Below are 22,817 nucleotides of genomic sequence, written 5' to 3' on the forward strand. Positions count from 1 at the left end.
TACACATATATACATAAAGTCATATATACACACATATATATATGCATATACACATATGTATGCACCTTTATGCATGTATACTTGTGTATATATTTAGTATATATAGTATGGCATAGTGGGTATTATCGATGTCTTTTACTTTGCACACTACAGCAATTTGCACACCAATACACTCCTCCTCACTGAAAAACCCTAACAAAGAAAAAGAGCTAAGTAAAACTGGCAAACACATCCAACATTCTGTACCTATAGTTCATCACTTCTTGGCTGAGAGAAGGTGGGAGTATTTCATCAGCTGCTCTTTGGTACCATATTGGGACAAGAAATATTTTAGAGAACCAGGTTGCACAATCATTATGCTGGAATGGACATGTTTACCCTCTTCTAGAGAATAGAAAACAAAGATGTAGAGGTTTATTGAACTGCCTAGACATACAGAGGATGTTAATGATCCAAACATAAAATGCTAAGTGATCCCATGAATGACATCATTCTAAAAGAATGGTTTTCTAGATGCACGTAGAAGATGCATTCTCTTCTGATTCAACATTTAAATTAGAAACATTTCTTAAGCATTTACTGTGTGTAAGGCAACAATGCTTGGTGCTAGATACAGAGATGAAACAATGACATGATCTCTGCTCTCAAGAAGCTTACAGTTTAATGAGGGGGGAGGGAAATGATACAACACATACAGGGATAGTAACTATGATACTAGGCAGAATATAATATGAGCAAGGAAGAGATGTTGATAAAATGCTATATAAAAGCTTAAGAGGTGAGAGAACATTGTCACTTGTGGAGGATAAGGGAGAGTTACATGAAAGGGGTAGAGATGGGGATGGGGTGTGTTTCAAGTATGGGGAACTTGTGTGAATTTACAGATGAAAGATTGCAGGATGAGGTCAGTGTTGTAGAGTTTGGGTAGAATATACATCGATAAAGGGGAGAAGTGTGAGATAAACCTGGAAAGGAATGTTGAAGCTAGATTGCAGTGGCCTTCATAGTCATGCTAAAAAGATTATTAGAGTCTGTATGAAATGAGAAGCCACCAAAAGTTTTGTAGTAGAGGATGACGTGGGCAGACTTTTGGCAGCTGTTGAAGGAGATTAGAAAGGATGGAGATTGGAGGTAGAGAGACCATTTAGACCATAATTTATTATTAGAACTTAATTAAAATTATCCAAGTGAAAGATTTTGAGCTGATTAAGAAGCAATTCCTTCATTTGGAACCAGTCATCTCCTAAGATATAAGATATAAGATATGATCAATTTAATTTTGTTTGGTGTACGATATTGTTTGGCACTAATTAGGTCTGATGCCTACTGACTCTCTTTTTAAAACAAAATACTAATGACATAGACATAAGACTTTAGTCTACATGCCTTTGGATAATTTTGTTTGGCCATAATGAACCATGTGTTTATACACACACACACACACACACACACACATACATACACACATATATATTTACCATCATTCTTTAGATCCACCCTTGTATTTAAGTTATTTAGTATTAAAGTATATGCTGATTTAATTTGGAGGATCTTACTGAGTTCTTCAGAGAATTTCTCTATTTATTCATCCTTTACAATAGTTGTTGGCAAAAAAGTTACAAACAAAGCCCATGCTCCTCATTTGGCTTTTGAGCATGGTTACTGGAATGCTACTTGACCTAGCATCCCATAATATGTTTCTTATTGTCTTTGGATGCATAATAAAATAATTCAATCAACTCCTTTATTTGTCTTTCCACAGAGAAAATATCACCTGTGTTTTGATTTAGTGGTAACTTTCTCATATATATCTCTGTGTGTGTGTGTATCGATATTTATACATACACACAAATATATATCTGTATATATATATATATATATAATCACATATATTCATTTGAATCCTTCATAATTGATGGTAGCTGAAAATAGTTAAGTAAAACAATATAATAATTGAAATATGCATTATTTATATAACACTTTAATGTTCACAAAACACTTTACAAATACCCCTTTTATATCCCCACAACAATCCTAGAAGGAGGGTTCTATTTCTTTCTCCATTTTGCAGATGAAGAAAATGAAGCAGGCAGAAGTTAAATAATTTGCCCTGTGTCATACAGTTTCTGGTAAAATAATGGAATTTGGCAGACTGATTGGGATGGGCCACACCTGGCCGGTCCTCAGTGATGTCAGCAGAAGAAACCACTCCCCACAGGCAGTTTGAAGGACCTCCCCTTTTGGGGGAGGGAGAGTAAACACTTGCTGAGGGGAGCTCGGTCTCTTTCTGGAGTCAGTTTCTTTCCAGTGGTGAGAGCTGCGGGAGCGGGCAGATAGAAGTTCTTTCTTAGCAATTTGTTCTATGGGCTCTGATTGCAAAGCTGTTTCCCATTGAAGCTATGGACCCCAGGTGGTGAGTTTCTTTCTTTTTTTTCCTTTTTGCTGGGCAATGAGGGTTAAGTGACTTGCCCAAGGTCACACAGCTAGTAAGTGTCATGTGTCTGAGGCCGGATTTGAACTCAGGTCCTCCTGACTCCAGGACCGGTGCTTTTATCCACTTCACCACCTAGCTGCCCCTCCCAGGTGGTGAGTTAACATATGAGTCCTGCTCTTTTTTTTTTTTAATTTTTTAATTTTTTTTTTATAGTGAGGCAATTGGGGTTAAGTGACTTGCCCAGGGTCACATAGCTAGTAAGTGTTAAGTGTCTGAGGCCGGATTTGAACTCAGGTACTCCTGACTCCAGGGCCGGTGCTCTATCCACTGCGCCACCTAGCTGCCCCTAGTCCTGCTCTTTTGAATTAGCTGAACTGGAAGTGAGTTTGGGGATTGTATAGACTTAGGTTAGAGTTAGGGGGATTATCCATTTTTCTTTTTCCCTATTCCCTTGTCTTTGATTTTTATTAATTTCACCTTTGCTGTTTATTTAATTTCCATTAATAAAACCTTATTTGTTTGTGGAAAAGAGGCTGTTAGGCTCCTTTCTTATTGGCTTGGGAGAAATATCTAAAAAGGCACTTCGGAGGGGAGGGAGCTTTGGGCCTAAAGCTCCCTCATTATTTCCAGGACCCCAATATCATGGCAAGCCACTCAATTAGCTCTCCCTATATCAAATTTGTCTCCAACAAGTTAGTAAGTGTCTGAGCCAAGATTTGAACCTGAATCTATCTTGACTCCAGTTCCAGTACTTTCTCTACTGAGTCATCTAGCTACCTCGTAAAATAGCTCACATTTATTTATATAGCATTTTAAAGATTACAAAGCACTAATTCTGGGTAGTAGGTGCTATTATTATCCTTATTTTAAAAATGAAGAAACTGAGGCAGAATGGAGGTTTAAGTAACTTGCCCAGCCTTATATAGCTAGTAAGCATCTGAAGCTGGTTTTGAACTTAGGTCTTCCTGACTCCAAATTCAGCACTCTGTCCACACTGCCATCCAGATAGTATATAAGGGGGCAGCTAGGTGGTACAGTGGATAAAGCACTGGCCCTGGATTCAGGAGTACCTGAGTTTGAATCTGACCTCAGACACTTGACACTTACTACCTGTGTGACCTTGGGCAAGTCACTTAACCCTCATTGCCCTGCAAAAACAAAACAAACAAATAAACAAAAAAGCAGATAGTATACAAAACCTTATACTTTAGCAGTTTTCCATTTGTTAAGAGAAAGGACAAGTATAGGCAATTTAAGTTAATGTCCATTCTATTTAGAGAGAGAATTTCAATATTGATAAGGTTTGATTTCCTTAATAGTATCTTGACTCACTGGTTGTTAGGCCAAGAATTTAATATTTAAAACTATTATAGTTTGGTTAATTTTATATTTGATGTAAAAGCCAGGTGGTTCTCAATACCCTCTGCTTCCTGTTTTGCCTCCCACTCTGCCATGGACACTGCAAAAGTGGAAGAGGTATACACAGGAATATGGGCCATTTTGAATTGTTCAAGTGTTGTTAAGTATAAAGTATTCATAACCTTGTAGCTAGCTTAGCCTACTGGTAGTGAGTCTGTCTATTCTTAGCTAGGCTGGACCATGCTGAGCAGATGCGATTGGTTACCAGGAACATACTTAAAATTTATTTCCAGTCTGCTAGAACCCACCAAAGCTTGTACTCTTTTGACATCACTGATTGATAGACAACTATAGCTATCTCTATACCATGATGTAGTATACAGACAATACTTCAATGGAGGAAAATTCCTTTTAGGGATATAAAATTCTATGAATAAGGAAGTTTAATTATGGATAGTAGCCACAATAATGTAAATTTAAAATATATTTTCATATTAGATCAATGGGGAATTTATTATTTTTATTATTTTTACTTCTTTTGTGTGTGTGTGTGTGTGTGAGGCAATTGGGGTTAAATGACTTGCTCAGGGTCACACAGCTAGTAAGTGTCAAGTGACTGACGCTGGATTTGAACTCAGGTCATCCTGACTCCAGTGCCAGTGCTCTCAATGGGGAATTTATTACAGCTGAACTCTAGGGTTGGAACAGGATCAGGGGTAGCTACTCTGAGAGTGAGCTGATTTTTCTACTTATACCAGGGCTGCATTCGGTCTTCATTTTTCAGCCACATTCATAATTCTGTAGCTATAGAGTAATATAGGGAGAGGAGAGAGAGAGGGAAGAAATCACATGAGACCTTTGCTGTAGGGAGCTAACAGGGTGACAATGGGAAAGTATTCTCCCTTATTTGTGAGTTATTGTATTCTTCTGCTGTGTTGCCCATCCCTGAAAGTTGAGGAGGGTAATCAGAGGGGATTTGTTATGTTTATACTCTTCTAGGGGGTGATTAGTGCTCATGTCCCTCCTTCTCAGACAGGGGGATTGGTCTATGATGTTTTTCTTCTTTAGGATCACTAAAAGCTGTATTCTTGACAATAATTTCTTTATTTTTTTTGACAATACTTTCTGAGATGCATGCATTTCTAGAAGGAGGTGCTTGGCAAAGCGTAGCAGCCAGAGAAAATATGACTAGGTAATTTTATTCGAGGTCTGAAAAGTTGAAAAAGTGTTTCAGCAACTTGCATTGCAGTCTTTTCTGATGTCCAAATGCTCTTCTCTGGGTGTCTTTTATCTGTGTCAAATGATAGTTCTGCTTATAATCTAGTTTCCAGGCATAGGTCAGCACTGAATCAAATGTTACTGAGTGGAGTGTTTACATCTTGCTGATGAAACTGATGAAATGGAGCTGTACTTTGTGCAGAACAGAGAATGAAAGCTCATGAGGTTTGCTTCCTAGTTCATGTAACCTCTGGGCTCCCTAGACAAGTGACATTGGGTAAGTGAGGTGGAAGTAAACAGACTATGTGATAACCCCTGGTAAAGAATTTCTTAAAGTGGTTTATTAGTTATCATTCTAGTCCTGACTTTGTAACCTGCTAGCTGCATGAACTTGGGCAGGTCTTATAACCCCTCTGGGCCTCATCTATTTATTGTGTTTAAAGTGGTTAAATCTATAAATATCCTCTCTATAGCCACCTTTTTAGGAATACACACACACACACACACACATATATAAATAAAATAAAGTGAGTTGCACATGTGAAAACTATTATGCTAGGGTTTTGAGTGAGGTAATGATGTTTCTAGAGGTGTTCACTTAAGTTTTGTTTCAGACATCATTGAACTGGGTGTACATAACATTGAACAGATTTTAATTTCCTTTTTTACTGTCTCATTTGTTGTTGTTGTTGAGTTGTATCAAGGTGTCCAACTCTTTGTGACCCCATGTGGGGTTTTCTTTGCAAAAATACTGGAGTGGTTTGTCATTTCCTTCTCCAGCTCATTTTACAGAGGAGGAAACTGAAGCAAATGGGGTTAAGTAACTTGCCCAGGGTCACACAGCTATTAAGTGTCTGAGGCCAGTTTTGAACTCAGGAAGATGAATCTTCCTAATTCCATGCTTGGCACTCTATGGACTAAACCACTTAGTTGTCCTACTGGAGATTGTAAAAAAGTGGTATAGCTGGATAGAAGAATCCAGGCAATCATAGGATCAAGCACAAAGAAGTAAATCAAATGTCCATGCACGAAATCTGATTAGGCAGTTAATTCTGATGGCTGGAGTGCAGGTGCTTGGAATCAGCCCTCCTATTCTTTTTTTCATTTTTTCTTTGTTGTTATTGTTTTTGCAGGGCAATGAAAGTTAAGTGACTTGCCTAGGGTCACACAACTAGTAAGTGTCAAGTTGTCTGAGGCTGGATTTGAACTCAGGTCCTCCTGAATCCAGGGCCTGTGCTCTATCCACTGTGCCACCTAGCTGCCCCCATAACCCTCCTATTCTTAAAGAGTCTCACTTGAGCCTCACTCCCATATGGGTTCTGAGATCCCTGTCCTTTCACCTATTCTCTAGCCCCACATTTCCAATTGCCTGCAGGAGATTTCACTTGGACTCCCTGTTATCACCTCAAATTGAACATGTTCCAAATTAACCTCATCATCTTCCTTCTTCAAGTTAACCTCTTTCCCCGTCTTCTCCATTTTTGTTAGTGGCATCACCATTATTCCAATTTTCAAGGCTAGAAATCTTATTGAAGCCATGAGGTATAAGGAGATCTCAATTTGAGTCCCATTACCAATCTTACAAACTAGCAAGTCATTTCACTTCTCTAAGCTCACTCTCCCCCCTCAATAAGATGGGAATAATAATTCTTACAGTAGTTACTTCACATAGTTGCTTTGAGGGAAGCACCTTGGAAACCTTAAGATACTTTGGAGGGGCAGCTAGATGGCGCAGTGGTAAAGCACCGGCCCTGGATTCAGGAGTACCTGAGTTCAAATCCGGCCTTAGACACTTGACACTTACTAGCTGTGTGACCCTGGGCAAGTCACTTAACCCCAATTGCCTCACTAAAAAAAAAAAAAAAGATACTTTGGAAATGTGGGTTGTTATTCCTATTCTTATTAGTTATCTTTGATTCATTTCTTATATTCTTTTCCTGCCAAGAACTTACAATAAGACTTTATTGCCTACTTCATTGCCTCATTCTCCTTATCCAACAAAGCTATAATCAGGGAGAGTCAAATGGGACTTTAGTCAGGGTATTGACAAAATGTAACCTCCTTCAGGAGAGAAAAGCAACTAAGATTAGCACCTTGTTGGCAAAAGTAATTAGTTAGAATAGGAAGTTACCAGATGGCCTACTTCTTTCTCTTCATAGCCACATCACAGGTAAGTTCCTCCCTGGCCTAATTTCCCTAATCCCTCACCTGGCAGTTGTCTCCCCAAGAGTATCTCAAGATCTCTCTTAATTTGTCATCGAATTTTGATTTGGTGACTCTTTTCATGTATCTTGACCCAGATACATTTTGTGGTGTATATCTCCTCTCTAACCTTATTTCCTATTACCTCACAACACAAATGCTTTGCCCCAGTCAGGCTAGTGCCTTCATTGTTCCTCATAATACTAGAATCATCACCACTACTGTGCTTTTCTTCATGCTATTCCCATTGCTGGAAATGTCATTCCTCCTCCAAATACTACTATCTTTCTTGTCTCTGACCCCTAGGAAGCTCTAGCTTCTCCAGTTTCCTCATGCACTACTTTTAGTCAATACCACCCCCAGTCATCATTTGATTTTCTCTCTCTCTCTCTCTCTCTCTCTGTTTCTCTCTCTGTCTCTGTCTCTCTCCATCCCTCCCTCCCTCTCCCTCTCCCTCCTTCCCTCTCTCTCTCTCTCCCTCCTTCCATCTCTCTCTCTTTCTTTCTCTCTCTTTGTCTGTTTCACTGTCTCTGTCTGTCTCTACCACTCATTATTCTTTAACTTTTGTCATTTCTTGTAGGTTTCTTCTTTTCCCATTAGACTGTCATCTACTTGAAAGCAGGGCTTCTTCTTGGTGCCAGGCATGCTGGTTGGCAACATAGTAGGTACCCAATAAATCCTTGTTGACTGGTCATGAGAACATATGCAGAGGTCTTTAAGTTTGATGAGGATGAGGTGTTCATTAAAAAAATGCAGGATGGTTTTATTAGGAAGACTGAAAAAGCCAGATAAAAGGGAATGTGACTGCTGCATTTGCGATAATGTGGTTGGGCAATTTCATATTCACATTGTAAAAGGAGCCACATAAAATATAGGGAATCACTTGTTTTCTCCAGATGGGCTCAGCAGTTTTACACTTGATAGCTTTTTTATTAAGTTAGCTATGGGCTGTTTGATTTTGCATTTTGGCAAAATATACACATTATTCACCCTCTGAATACTGCTGAGTATTGACTCAGATGTATTCAGTTACTGTACAGAGAAATGCCCAGGTGGGTAGAGTGATTGCTACAGCATCCATCTAGTTGGTGGCATGGTAAACAGCAATCGGCAACAGCACCATCCCTTACATTTTATGGAGCTTTTGTTTATAAAGCCTATCCACACATTATTGCATTTGCTTCTCCTGTTAATGCTGGGAGGGAGCCAAATAAGCCAGTTGTCCTTATTTTATAGGTGAGAAATCTGGAAAAAGCAAGTAGCTTGCTTCAGAGAAGTAGCTACTTTCAGAGAAGTTAAGTGGTTTGCTTCAGATTGTATAGAAATTAGGTGGTGTTAGAACCCAGGCTGTTCCATCTTCCAATTCTGCCACCCAGAGCAGGGAGGAAGTGGTTCAGCAAAATTAACAAATACATTAGCTAAGCCTGACACTACACTCAATGTGCCATGCCCAGAGTCCCCCTTCCTCCCCCACACCTTAGCAAAAGAGTGGGGAGAGATGCATTTTCTCATCTCTTCTAGGTCAAACAGTCCTAATTACTCAGTATTCAGGTTCATTTTTATCCCTTTCCATTTACATTGCTCTAGTCATAGTTTTATTGATTCTCCTTACTTTACTTTGCATCAGTTCATATGTCATCCTGTGTATTCTCTGTAGTTTTCATATTCATCATTTTTTACTGCATAGTAATGTTCTGTTATATTCATATACCCAATTTGTTTAGTCCTTCCCTAATCAATGGTCTGCCAAGTGGCATTTAGAGTCACACAGACCATTTAGAATCAAATAACTGTTCACTCTCAAGTTCTGAATGTTTTCTGTTTTATATATAATCTCTAAACCTTAAGACCTAAGAGAAATGTCAAATGGACAAGTGGAGAAAAATGGAATTGTTTTGGAATAGAGTCTACTATGTACTTCTTTAAGAGATCTGTCATGAAGATTCCCACCACTGGGCAATCTCCCTCAGCATTAGGTACTGAATGATCAGACACAGATCTGGGCCTGTCATCATTGCCCAGATCCACTCTCTCAAGATGTACCTTGTGTCTTAGCTCTCAGATAGTATGGGGAACAGCTATAGATGACAAGGAACACCAAGGGAGAGAGTCATGGAAAATGAGCTCCTGACTGCTTTCATATATCACCCAGAGATACAGAAGAAAACACAAACCCCAAACCACTATAGCCTTGCCACTGCAAATTCTTTGGATGACCTTCTGTTGTTTCTCTACTGCATCATACATGATGTTATTATTTCTGCTTCCCATAATGCTATTGCTGGATTCCCAGAAACAAATCTTGATTGGATCATCTAGATCCATGAAACCATCCCCAGAGGGATGATTAAATATGGGAAATCATTATTTGCTGTGTGTTCAAAGCCTAAGCAGTCATTAGAAGAGGCACCATATCCTTATACAAAGGAATTCAATAAAAATGACCAAAGAAACTCTTGATGCTGCTTAGGAACGATAAGTGGAGAGATATTAGTTTGGTTCCCAGAGCTGTTAAGGACCATGAAACTAACTGCTATTGAGAGAGGTTGACTCGGCATCTATATAAGCTTCTGTTCAAAGGCCTTGACATTTTTATAATTGGAACCTAGCTGTTGGCCAGTTGCCATTTCCCACCATGTCCTTTCAAATCTCCAGCACTTGCATAGGTCGTTTGCCATTCTAGGAATGTACTCCCCCTTGATCTTGTAAAGATTGGAATAATGCCACCTGCTGGATACTTACTGTAGAGGAGTTCTGCCCATGAAGGGAAGGTCTTTGAGGGCAAGACCAGGAGTCAGGAAGTGACGCGAGCTAGTGGGAGGAGGAAGGAAGAGACTGGCGCTCAGTCTCGCTCCTCTTTCCTGAGGACGCTGGTGGAGAGCGGAGCTAGAAATGTGCTCTCCCTTTAATAGATAGAAATCTAGGCCTTTCTCTCTCTCTTTACCAAATTCTTATTCTCCTTAATAAATGCTTAAAAGTCTAACTCTTGCTAAAGCTTATAATTTATTGGCGACCACTCATTAGATATTTTAGACAGTTTAGCTAGAATTTTAACCCTTAACAGATGGCTGACCACGAAGAGGAAAGCTGAACCTCACTTCTGATCTTTCGGTTGGGTAAGAAATTTCCCCTACCCTAACCCTTTAAATCTTGAGTACTGCTGAATTGCCTGGTGTTTTCCCTTTAAATTTTTTCAAATGGACCTTTCAAACTCCCTAATTACCCTATTTTTGATTTTAGTCTGTTTAACCAGACAAATGGGAGATAAGATCATGTTAATGCTTTGTTTTTGTGGATTTTCTATTTTTCTTTTTATTTTTGTTAAAAGAGCCAGCAACTTACTCACACAAGGAAATATCTCTCCCTCTCCCAACCATGCTTTTTCAGAGAAACCTGAAGAGATTCCCGCAGCTTTTCCCAGTTCTAACACTAATTGTTGCTTTAATTTTGCATGCCTGGAGGCAATGACCCACCCTCTAGAAGCTTTTAATCCTTTAGCACCTAGAGGTAAAGTGGGGGAAGAGGAATCCAGGCCTGAGTTCAAAATCAAGTCTGATTCAAATTGCTCTGGTCCCTCCCCTCCTCTCCAGACCCCACCCTCTACTCCTCCCATGGCCAAGCCCATTGCTTCCCCTGCCTGGGAAGTCCAGAGATCTGATGCGCATGCTCAACTTTCTCTAACTACATTTGCAGCTTCAGGCTCAGCCCTTCCCCAGCCTGGCTGTGCTTCTGAGACAACCTTAGAAAACCCTTTAAATTCCAGATATGCTCGATTTGTTCATAATTTTGCTAACCTGCTTTTGTCTTTAATTAGTAATCTTATAAAGCATTTGTATGGTGAAAAGGCTGACAGACAATATAGAGGGGTTAAAGAAGAAAAACTTAAGCTGAATAAGAATGACAATCATCACCATAGTTCAAGACTCCGCTTCTTTTGCCATGGAAGGGTACATATTTTACAGAAATGTAGAAGTAAGCAGCAAGGTATTGATATGAGTATTGGGGATTTTAGATATCGGAATCAAAAGTGTTCTGAATTCACTCAGAGTAATAGTATCAGTTCAGAGGTTACATAGGATTTCTATGCTATTACATATGCATTTTGAAATTAATGGTATAGGTTTATTTTCATAGAGATTTTAATGCTTTTGAGATTGTGTCTTATACTTAGTTTCTAAAACAAGGAGAATATTTGTAAAAGCTTTTTATAGTCATGCGATCAAGTTTATATTTTGTAATACTCTTATTAATATTAAGTTCATATTCATTTAGATTTCCCTAGTTTGAATTTCATTGTCTTTTATTGTTCCATGTGTATTTTTTTCTATTTATTCATCTCTCTAAATTTTGAAACATTACAAGATGGTTTTGATTTCATAATACAATGTTAATTCTTGGAATATTGTGCTCCCATATTCTGAGTTGTTTTTGTTATTTTTTTTTTCTCAACTGATTATTTGATCAAACTCTTTAAAGCATTTCCCTGGCAAATTGGTTGCCATGGCAAGTGTAAAGAAGTATTATTTTTGATAAGCATATTCCAAAAAAAAAAAAGAGAGAGAGAGGAACATTTGTAAAAGTTTTCTATTTTCAAAAAAAAAAAGTTTTCTTTGAGATTGTGTTGTGCTTTAACTTGTATTTAAATGTTTCAATTTTTCACAAAAGTAATTGTATACTAAGTAAAAAAAAAGATATTATTTGAAATTGTTGCATAACTATATATTGTGTTCTGAGTCAAGATGTATTCACATTTTTTGCAATCATTTATTATCCTCAATTTTTAAATCCATATGAGACTTGGATTATGGGAACTTATCATTTAAGACACTAATTACCTTTATTCTGAGTTATCAGATGCCAGTTGGCCAAGATGCCATCCAATCACAAGAGGAATACATGCAAGAGCAGACACTGAACTGTCACATGAGGGGAGACATGCATGAAGTCAAGGTATGGCCGAGGGAACGGCTTTTGACAAATGTTGAGGTTGGATTCTCTTGGTTTAATATTTTATTTTATTTTTCCCCACAATATTGTACAGATGGCTGGAAGTATTGATCCCACCCATCTCACTTCTACACCTGGCTTCTATGCTCCCTCCTATATGCCTGATGCCATGGACCATCTCAATCCCATGCATCTGATTAAGTCTGACTCAGTTTCTTCCAATATGTTCGGTGGCATGGACATATATTCCATCCACCTATTTTAAACCTGGCATACTGCATGGGCAGTATATACTGCTCAAGTGTGGGAATGCTCATATCCCATCATTTCTCTGTTCTTTTATGGTAACCCCCATAATTATCTCAGGTGTCATGATAAATACAGTGTTGAATTTGGCCTTGACACCTGTTACCAATTATATTAGATTTTTTAATTTCTCATAATGGCATGAGGATAATTAGGCAGATGATGCAAAAAGTGATAAAACAAAGATAAAAATTATTTTTATTAATTAATATTGCAGCAATTGTCTTCTCAATTACCCTCCATAAGGGGGGACTATAGTAATATTATAATTTTAAAGAATGTTTCAATTTTTGTTTTATTATATGTTTCATGTGTAACAACTAAGATTATGAATTCCCTTAGACATGTTTTTGAGAACTTTCATTGTTTGATTTGATTATTGACAAAGCTATTTTAAAGTTGTGTTAAGCTCAATTTTGTAGGAAATTTTCTGGCTGATTACCAGTATCCACACATCAACCCCTGAAAAGACTTCCATTCCACGACTACACCTAGAGGACATCTGAGAAAAGACTTTCAGAGACTTTAAATGAACAGTTTTGATTTGTTGTTTTTGTTGTTTTTTTTCTCTTTCTGTTATAATATACACCATCTGTAACATGTATTCTCTGCAGAGGCCCTCCCTTTGCAAGACTAATGTCAAAGCGTCGGTTCATGAGGACAAAAAAAAAAATCGCCCCTCTGGACAAAACTTTCCTCTCTTCCTTTTCTATATTGTTGTTCACATATTATTAGTTAGCAATAGTTATTATATTCTTTTTACTGTTCCGTCAAGGAAACATTTTGTTTCTTGAGGAACAACAGGGGGGACTGTAACGATTGGAATAACGCCACCTGCTGGATACTTACTGTAGAGGAGTTCTGCCCATGAAGGGAAGGTCTTTGAGGGCAAGACCAGGAGTCAGGAAGTGACGCGAGCTAGTGGGAGGAGGAAGGAAGAGACTGGCGCTCAGTCTCGCTCCTCTTTCCTGAGGACGCTGGTGGAGAGCGGAGCTAGAAATGTGCTCTCCCTTTAATAGATAGAAATCTAGGCCTTTCTCTCTCTCTTTACCAAATTCTTATTCTCCTTAATAAATGCTTAAAAGTCTAACTCTTGCTAAAGCTTATAATTTATTGGCGACCACTCATTAGATATTTTAGACAGTTTAGCTAGAATTTTAACCCTTAACAATCTTCACCTACTGAAGTTTTTATCTTCATTCAAAGCTCAGCACAAGTGCCACTTCCTTCTTGATTCGTTCTCTGATTCTTATAGGTGAAAGTAATCTCTCTCAGCACCTAGATCGCTCAGTGGATGGAGTGATGGGCCTGGAGTTAGGAAGATCTGAATTAAAATCTAGTCTCAGGCACCTACTAGCTGTGTGACCCTGGACAAGTCACTTAACTTCTGTTTGTCTTAATCCACTGGAGAAGGAAATGGCAAACCATTCCAGTATCATTTTCAAGAAAACTCCATGGATGAAGGGTAACACACAGTCTCTGGTAAATTCAGTTCTCCAGATCTTGGGCTATGCCTTACCTTGTTCCTTCTTAATTCTGTATCTCTCAGGATAGAATTTCTGAAGCACCCAGTTTGAACATCTTCCTCTATCCTATTTCTATGTTATTACAGTTGTAGATTTTACTCCCTCTTTTTTTCCTGCTGTGTATTGCCCTTAGGAATATCAGTTAATGAAGGAAACAGTGTCTAATGGAAGCATTGATGTTTTGTGGGAGCTTCCTTCTTCTTGGACTCATGAGGCCAAATTTTTCATCTCAATTGCTCACTATTTCTTTTACTCTGCCTTCCTCCCCACCTCAAATCAATACAAGGACCTGATTGTCTCTGGGTATTCATCCCTTCTCCTGGGATGGAATGCAGTCTTGGGAGTTACATCTCTTCCTTAGAGAAGTGCATATCCAAATATAAAGTTCCTCCTTGATTTCTTTTAAGAAATGGAAGACTACCAAAATAAAACATTGCCCGGACTATCTACAAATTGCATAAACAACTTTGAGTGACTGTCATCTTGAGTATTATAAGTACTGAAATTAACTAGAAATGACCTATGAAGGAAGACATTGTTTGCACTCGGAGAAAGAATTGATAAATAGAAGTATGTATAAAATGATTTTATACACACATGTATATATGTATGTATGTGTGTATACACACACACACACACACACACATATATATAAATATATGGAATAGCAAGTTGTACATAATAGATTTGCAGTTTCAAGTACAATATTTTTTTCCATAGTCAACAATGTTATGGAAATGCTTGTTTTATTTCTTAAGTTCGGAATAAAATAAATCCATAAAACCCCTCTTTTATGCTATTTTAATGAACTGTTTCTTGGGATTGTGCATTGGGGAGGGTATTTATTTATGAGTACATTGGGATTTTGGATGTGGTGACAAAAACAAATTTGTCAATAAAAAATAAATTGAATTGAACACTGTCTGTTGAGGTTGCATGGCCTGGTGAGCAGCCAAAATTGTTCCTTAATAATATAATCTTCCTTTCTGGAATAGTCCATGACCAAAGCTGAGTACAGAATCTGCTACAAGGTTTCCTGGTCATTAGAATGACCTGGGTGTTATATAAAGAACTTTGGTAGGTCCCGAGGTCTTAATATTAATATGATAATAAGAATAACAGGAGCACCATAACCTAGTAGAGAAATGGGCTTAAAGTTGGGAAAAACTGGGTTCAAATCCTGCATCTAAGTCAGACTTACTAGGCAAGTCACTTAACTACTATTTACCTTAAGAAACTCTATACTATTTACCTATTAAGTCACAAATTTCCCCTTAATGAAGACCTTATACCTAGAGTTTTCCAAATTGATGAAATTTCAGCTTATTCATGAATTAAAGAGTTCACAATTATGCAGCATTTGAAGTTTTATAAAGTGCTTTATATACATGCTCTCATTTGATACTCAGAACAATCAGTCTTATGTAGTAAACAAACACCCCCTTAATGGGGGTGTCCATTGCCCCTAAAGATGGCCCATTACACTTTGGGATAGATATAATTATTAGGAAGTCTTTCTGATTATTGAGCCTACATCTGCTTATTCATAATTTTCACTCATTTTCCCCCCGTAGTTCTGCACAGTGCCAAATGTGAAGAACTATAGCCTTTCAAATTGTTAAAGACAACTATCTTGCCCACTTATAAGCTGTCTCTTCTATAGGCTAAATTTGTTTGATTGATTGTCATATGACATAATCTTGAGGCCTTCCACCATTTTGATTGCCCTTCTCTGGATACTCACTAGCTTACTGATATCTTTCATAAAACATGGCTACCCAGAATTTAACACAGTACTACAGATGTGTCCTGGTCAGGGGACTATCATCTCTCCTAGTATTGGAAACTATGGCTTTTAAAATATTTTAATGTATCCTAATACTTCACTAGTTTATTGTCATTTCTGTCTATCTGTCTGTCTGTCTGTCTGTCTGTCTGTCTGTCTGTCTGGCTCTCTGTATTTCCCTGTTGCCTTTAAGTGCTTTTTATACTCTGATGCTGATTTTTGAACTCAGGTGCATCACTAAAGTCTCATCTCATTTAGAAGAAAAATAACCTAACTTCTACCCTTCCACCATCATTCTACCAGCAAAATATCTAAAATAACAAAACATCTACTTCTGCCTCCTCCTGTCATCTATTACTTCCTCTAAGATCTTCCTCCATCAATCATCCCCTCTTCTGAGTCCTTTCCAATCGATCCCTTCTATCCCTAAAATCAATCTCAGAACTTTCCTATCATATAAAAATCCCTTTTCTTTACCCTGCTACATTCATCCATTCATCTATTTACTCATCAAAATTTTATTTAGCATTAACTCAATGCAGGGAAATTTCCTAGGTGCTGGAGAGTATAAAAAGATAAATAACACATGGTTCTGGTCCTAGTTGAGTTTACTGTGACCACTCCATTCTCTCTCTTTTAGTGTTTGTCAGTTGGCTGCCTTATGAATCAACTCACCATTCCTCTGACTCCCCTGGCATTATCTATACATGTTCTATTATTATTTAAGTTCTTTGAGAGTAGGCACTGTCTCACTTTAGTATTTGTGCTTAAGATAGTACCTGAGCTTTGTAAGTACTTAATAAATGCATTTTGTTTATTTACTCATAACACCCTTTGTCTTTTCTGCTCACATGGTCATTTTCCTTGTTTAGTTCCTCATCCATTTCCTTCTCCTGCCATCAGTAAACTATTGTTAATAGTCTTAGAATTGTCATCCTTTTTTCTAGTTTTTCTCTCTCCCATCTATTCTTTACACATATGCCAAAATAGTCTTAATAAGACAGATTTGATCACATCACTCTCCTGCTCAAAAAATTTCAGCAACTTCCAGACTGAAATTTTTTTCTAGGAAATTTCAGGAAGTATTTTAAAAACTTCCTTCCTTCCATTCTTCCTTCCTTCTGTGAGTGAGATTTTCCCCAACCCTTAGATACACGTGATTCAGTAGCTTAAGAAAATGATAATGAAATAAGTAAGATAGATATTGAAAGGAGCAATGCAAACACTAACTTGCCTACTCTACAACTTACCTAACATTCAACTATCTGACTTCCAATTGTGTTTAGGTATAGTTACCAATCAGCTTAGAGTTCAGATTCCAAAAACAGAAACTTCTGAGCTATAAGGGACCAATTAAAGCTGGTGAGAAGTTGGAAAGTCAAGCTTAACCAATATGGTGGAAATTCTTGATAGTAGCGAAACAACTCAGAGAAGTACAGGCCAGAAAGGCTGTGTCTGAGATGGCACAGATGTAATCTGGTAAATGGATTCTTATGTTATGAGCCTGTTACTTAGTGACAGGGTTATTTTAAGTAGGATATATAGAATGGCAACTGACTATGCTAGTATCTGATTGATGGTTTCTTCCTATTCCATATTTATTGTATTTGTCCCCCTTGGATTATGTTAAATTGTGGGAGGAGTCATTGTATATAAATATCCGTGGATCCTGAGGCTCAGGGTCTTTGGATCATAAATCTGAGACGGGCTTTATTGTGAGACAGGATCCCTCTCTCAATAAACTAATTTTCTTTGGTTTGGAGACTTTGGAATTTAAACCCTTCACACCCTACCCTAAATGACCTTCTGAGCCCCATAACCCTTTCATGTCCTCTTTGTTGCAGCTAAAATCTACTAATGACTCTTCCTTGCACTCAGCAGTCCATATTCCATCATAGTGAATTTTTATAAACCATCCTGGAATAGACTTTTTCTTCATCTGCTCTCAGGGTCCTTTTTCCTCCACTGCTTATCTAAAGCACCAACTTCTTTGTGACCTCTCTCAAAAACCCCAGTTTTATTGCTCTCTCTTTCCATGAGTTAATTTGAATTTGCTTATCTATGCATAGGTTGTATCCCTGAAACTGGGTACTATCTCATTTTCATCCACATATCCACATTTTTGTCCAGAACCTAGCATAGTACCTTGAACTTTAGTAGGTGCTTAAATCTTTATTAAGTTGAATTTCATTTCATGACTTCTGTGATTCTATATTTTCTTCATTTTTGTTTCGACTTTTCTTGTTCTTTCTGTGTGTCCTTTATGTCATCCTACCCCATAAGTACAGTGTAGGATTCTCTCATTAGTGCCCCCTTTCTCTCTCTTCCCTTACCGTATTTCCCATGACTTCAACTTCCGTTTTTCTAAAGACAAATATTGTCTCCATCCCTGGAATTTTTCATGAGTTTCATTCCTGAATTCACAGTTTCCAGTTGATGATCATCTGGCTATACCACTGGCAGCTCAAACCCAATGTGTTAAAAACAAACTTATCTCTGTTCTCCCAAACTGTTGTCTCATAATTTTTTTTAGGTTACTATTACCATCCTTTTTCCCAGTTGCAGAAGCTCAAAGCTTTCTAGTTATTTTTGACTCCTCTTCATTCTCACTGTAACCATATCAATTCTCTTGTGTTCATTAATTATTCAAAACCAAACATGAGCTATTCATGTGCATATTTGGATACAAGATGGTAGATATGAGGGGCAGCATGGCATAATCAGGCTGACCTGGATTCAGGTCTTTCTAATATATATTATCAGTGTGACCTTGGGCCTAGTGGGCCCATTATAAGTCACTGACTGGTATTGCTAGTCTATTCACTGGAGTTCCCTACAATTATGAAAGCTCCAGATCCTCCCCCACCCAAATAAAAAAAAAAAAGGAGGGCTCTGTATCTGAAATAACAATGAAAGGAAGAGACCTGAGTTCTAATCTTGCCTGTGCTATTAATTATTTATATGACTTTGGAGAAATTACTTAACCTCAGGGTCCGTATCTTTAAAACGAGGATAAATATATTATCCTAGCTCCTTCCTGGATCTACCATGAGGAACATTTGACATTGTGAATGAAAATGCTTTGAAAAATATAAAGCACTAAAAATGTATTGGGAGGTGGTTGCTACTGTTATTGTTGTTTAAATACACCTGAGTGTATTTTGTCTGAAGGGCTGTGCAGAATGTAAAGTTGAATCAGACAGGAATCCTACCCTGATAGAACTCACAGTGGAGATCAGTATTTATGCTAATAACTACAGCAAAAAAATGGGATGTGGGAAAACACAGAGTGCCACAGGGGGAAAGATCACTTCTGGTTGGGAGGATGAGGGAAGGATTCCAAGATTCAATGCCATTGGAGCCAGGCTTGGAAGAGGGGGAGGATTTCAGTCAGCTGGCCTAAAGGAAGGGCATTTAAGTCTGTGGTGACAACCATGTATAAAGACCCAGAATGGGGAAAGGGCATAGGCATGTTCAGGATTCCAGTTTGGTGGGAGCATCTATTTCGTGAAAGGGATCATGGGATCCTAAATCACTCAGTCCATAAGCATTAATTAATTAACTAATTAATTAATTAATTAATTCATTTATTTATTTATTTTTAGTGAGGCAATTGGGGTTAAGTGACTTGCCCAGGGTCACACAGCTAGTACGTGTTAAGTGTCTGAGGGTGGATTTGAACTCGGGTACTCCTGACTTCAGGGCCAGTGCTCTATCCACTGCGCCACCTAGCTGCCCCCCCCCAAGCATTTATTAAGGCTCCATGGCAAATGCTGGGGATAAAGGCAACGCATAAGATTTAGAGGTCATCTAGGTTAACCCCTTCATTTTACACATGATCAAACTGAATCACAGAATGATTGAAGTGACTTCTTCAAGAAGAATAGGAGAAGGAGCAGCTTAGCTGGCGCAGTGGATAAAGCACTGGCCCTGGAATAATTTTGAATAGGAGTCTGACTTAGGTACCTATCCTCTATACTGTGCATTTATCTTAGATGAGGGATATTCTTGTAAACATTTTATAAGGCAGCAGCCAGGTAGTACAGTGCATAGAATGCTGGGTGTCAGGGACTCTTCTTGCAGTCAAACCCAGCCTCAGACACTTACTAGCTATATGACCCTGGGCAAGTCATTTAACCCTGCTTGCCTCAGTTTCCTCATCTGTTAAACGAACTGGGGAAGGAAATGGCAAACCACTCTAGTATCTTTGCCAAGAAAACCCCAAATGGGATCACAAAGAGTTGAACATGACTGAAAAATGACTGAACAAGGCCATTCTCCTAATTTTTTTCTTACTTTTTTTGGCAGGACAACGAGGGTCAAGTGACTTGCCTAGGGTCACACAGCTAGTGTTAAGTGTCTGAGGCTCAATTTGAACTCAGGTCCTCCTGAATCCAGGGCCGGTGCATTATCCACTCTGCCACCTAGCTGCCCCCTCCCCTAAATTTTTCAAAGCAGGATCATCCTGCCAACCTGTCCCCAATTCCACCAAGCTGCGAAGTTATCTGTATAGTTGAGATTGACTCCAGGAAAACAGCTATTTATTCTGTACTAAGAACCCAAATTAAGGGGTCAGTTTTGCTTTTCTCAGTTCTTCATGTGATGGGAACCTACAGATCCCTGAACTTTTCTATTGTCAATTTCCATTTAATGCTAATTAAGGTATTAAATTACCCCTATAGTGAAGAGAGTAGAGCCCAACACTTCACACTGTCATACCCATTAAGCCTGGAGCAGTGTATTGGGGTTCAGCTATGATTGGCTAACTAAACACTAGACCCACTCCATAGTGACCATTCCGTGGAGGCTATCCACCCCATTTCAGCAGTCTACGGCAGAGATCAGCCAGGAAATGAAAACGCTCAATCATGAATGCAAATGAAACAAAGCAGCATTTATGCCACTCCAAAGAAAATGATAAATAAGCTCATTTCATTCACCCTATTTCTTTCCCCTCTCTCTCTCATCTAATTGCAAATCATTCCCAAGGCAGATGGAAACTTTATTAATAAATCACTGTTTTGGAAGTGACAGAAAATCATATTTGGCAAAGTGATTTCACCCAATTACATTGATGTCCCTGACTTGGCAAAAAAGAAGCCTTGACCAGCACAAACCCCCATAGCACTTTGGACCTTCATAAGAGAGGTACATAACATAAGTAGACATTACATCCTATGTTAGGAGACCACCTGGTAGAATATGATAAAATATAATAATAATAATAATAATAAATGATAATTATACATTGTGACCCCACAGTCAGTGCATTTTGGGGTTATTTAAGCTTGGAACACCATGTATATTGCTTCAAGGTTGCAAAGTGGTTTATATATAGCATGCCATTCAATTTGTACAGCAATCCTGTCAGGTAAGTGCTATCATCAACCTGCATCATGAAGAAACAGACTCATGGAAATAAAGTGACTTACCTAAGGACACTTAGCTACTAACTAACTCTCTGATGTGAGATCTGAATCCAGTCTTCCTGTCTCCATGTTCATCACTCTATCTGCCGTGCCATGCTGGATAATTCAATTCAACAAACATTTGTTAAATACCTAATATGGGCCAGGAACTGGGCTGAGAGCTGAGGATACAAATAAGAAGACAGTCCCTACCCTTGAGGAGCTTACAGTCTAATGACAGAAGACACAGGAAAAGAAACTGAAGAGGGGGAAGGTAAGTAGCACCAGGGGGTAGCTAGTTTATGGGTGTGGTGTTCCCATGGAGTTGCCAGGAGGTCCAAGCTCTCTATGAAGGAAGGCTCTGGGAGGACCCTCCAATCAGAGGGGAGAGGCAGCTAAGGATGAGTTGAGATGTTGAGTATTAAAAACTGAGTCAATCTGCCTAGTAACGAGATCTCAGTGAAATTTCAAGGACGGGGGACTTTAGTTTTAGCTCCAGATTTCTTACTAACCACCCAAGTGACACTGGGTGAGCCAGTCCATCTCTTTGGACTCCAGCTTTTTCATAAATAAAAGGAGGGGGGATTGGATTAGATGTTCTCCAAGGCTCCTCTCTTAGACTGTTCAGTCATGTCTGAGTCTTTGTGACCCCATTAGGGGTTCTGTTGGCGGAGATACTGGAGTGGTTTTCTATTTCATTCTCTGGCTCATTTTACAGGTGAGGAAACTGAGGTAAACAGGGCTAAGTGACTTGTCCAAAGTCACACAGTTAGTGTCTGAGGCCAGATTTGAACTCAGGTCTTTTTGACTGCAGGCCCACTGTGCCACCTAGATGCTGATTTTACCATCTTATTTTATCTTATATTTATTTATTTACTCATCTTATGTACCCTACTGGACTGTAAACTCCTCAAGGGTAGCCATCAGTTCTTTTTTTTCTTTTTCTTCTTGTTGTTGTTCTTTTTTGTTTTTGTTTTTGTTTTGTTTTGGTGAGGCAATTGGGGTTAAGTGACTTGCCCAGGGTCACATAGCTAGTAAGTGTTAAGTGTCTGAGGCCGGATTTGAACTCAGGTCTTCCTGAATCCAGGGCCAGTGCTCTATCCACTGCGCCACCTAGCTGCCCCGGTAGCCATCAGTTCTTGTTCATCATTGTCTCTGGCACAGCTCCTAACACAGGCTCTTCCTAATAAAAATGGACATTAACACAGTCCTTTAAAGTCTGCAAAGCTTTGTGGCACCTAGGTACATTAGGTATTATCACCCTTATTTTATAGATAAGGAAACTGAGGCTGAGAGAGGTTGGGGCTATATTGTAGAGGGACATGAATACCAAGAGAAGGAATCTATATATTTTTTTGGCAGACATAGAAAGACATGGAAGGTTTTGGAATAGAGGAGTGATGTGATTTGACAAATACAATTGACATTCTTGACTCCTTGTTTAATATTCCACTGCTGCTTTCCCTTGGTAGGATCAAAGCACTCATAGTGTATAAGATTGCATTATATTGACCAATCCCTAGAACACTTTGGAGCATCTTAGTTGAGAATAATAAATGAAAAATCATTCGTTAAAAAGCATTCATCCATTATCATTCAAATGAATGTGGACTACCTCCTCCCTCCACCAT

This window comes from Dromiciops gliroides, chromosome 2 (genome assembly GCF_019393635.1).
Source record: "Dromiciops gliroides isolate mDroGli1 chromosome 2, mDroGli1.pri, whole genome shotgun sequence".
Classification (NCBI taxonomy): domain Eukaryota; kingdom Metazoa; phylum Chordata; class Mammalia; order Microbiotheria; family Microbiotheriidae; genus Dromiciops; species Dromiciops gliroides.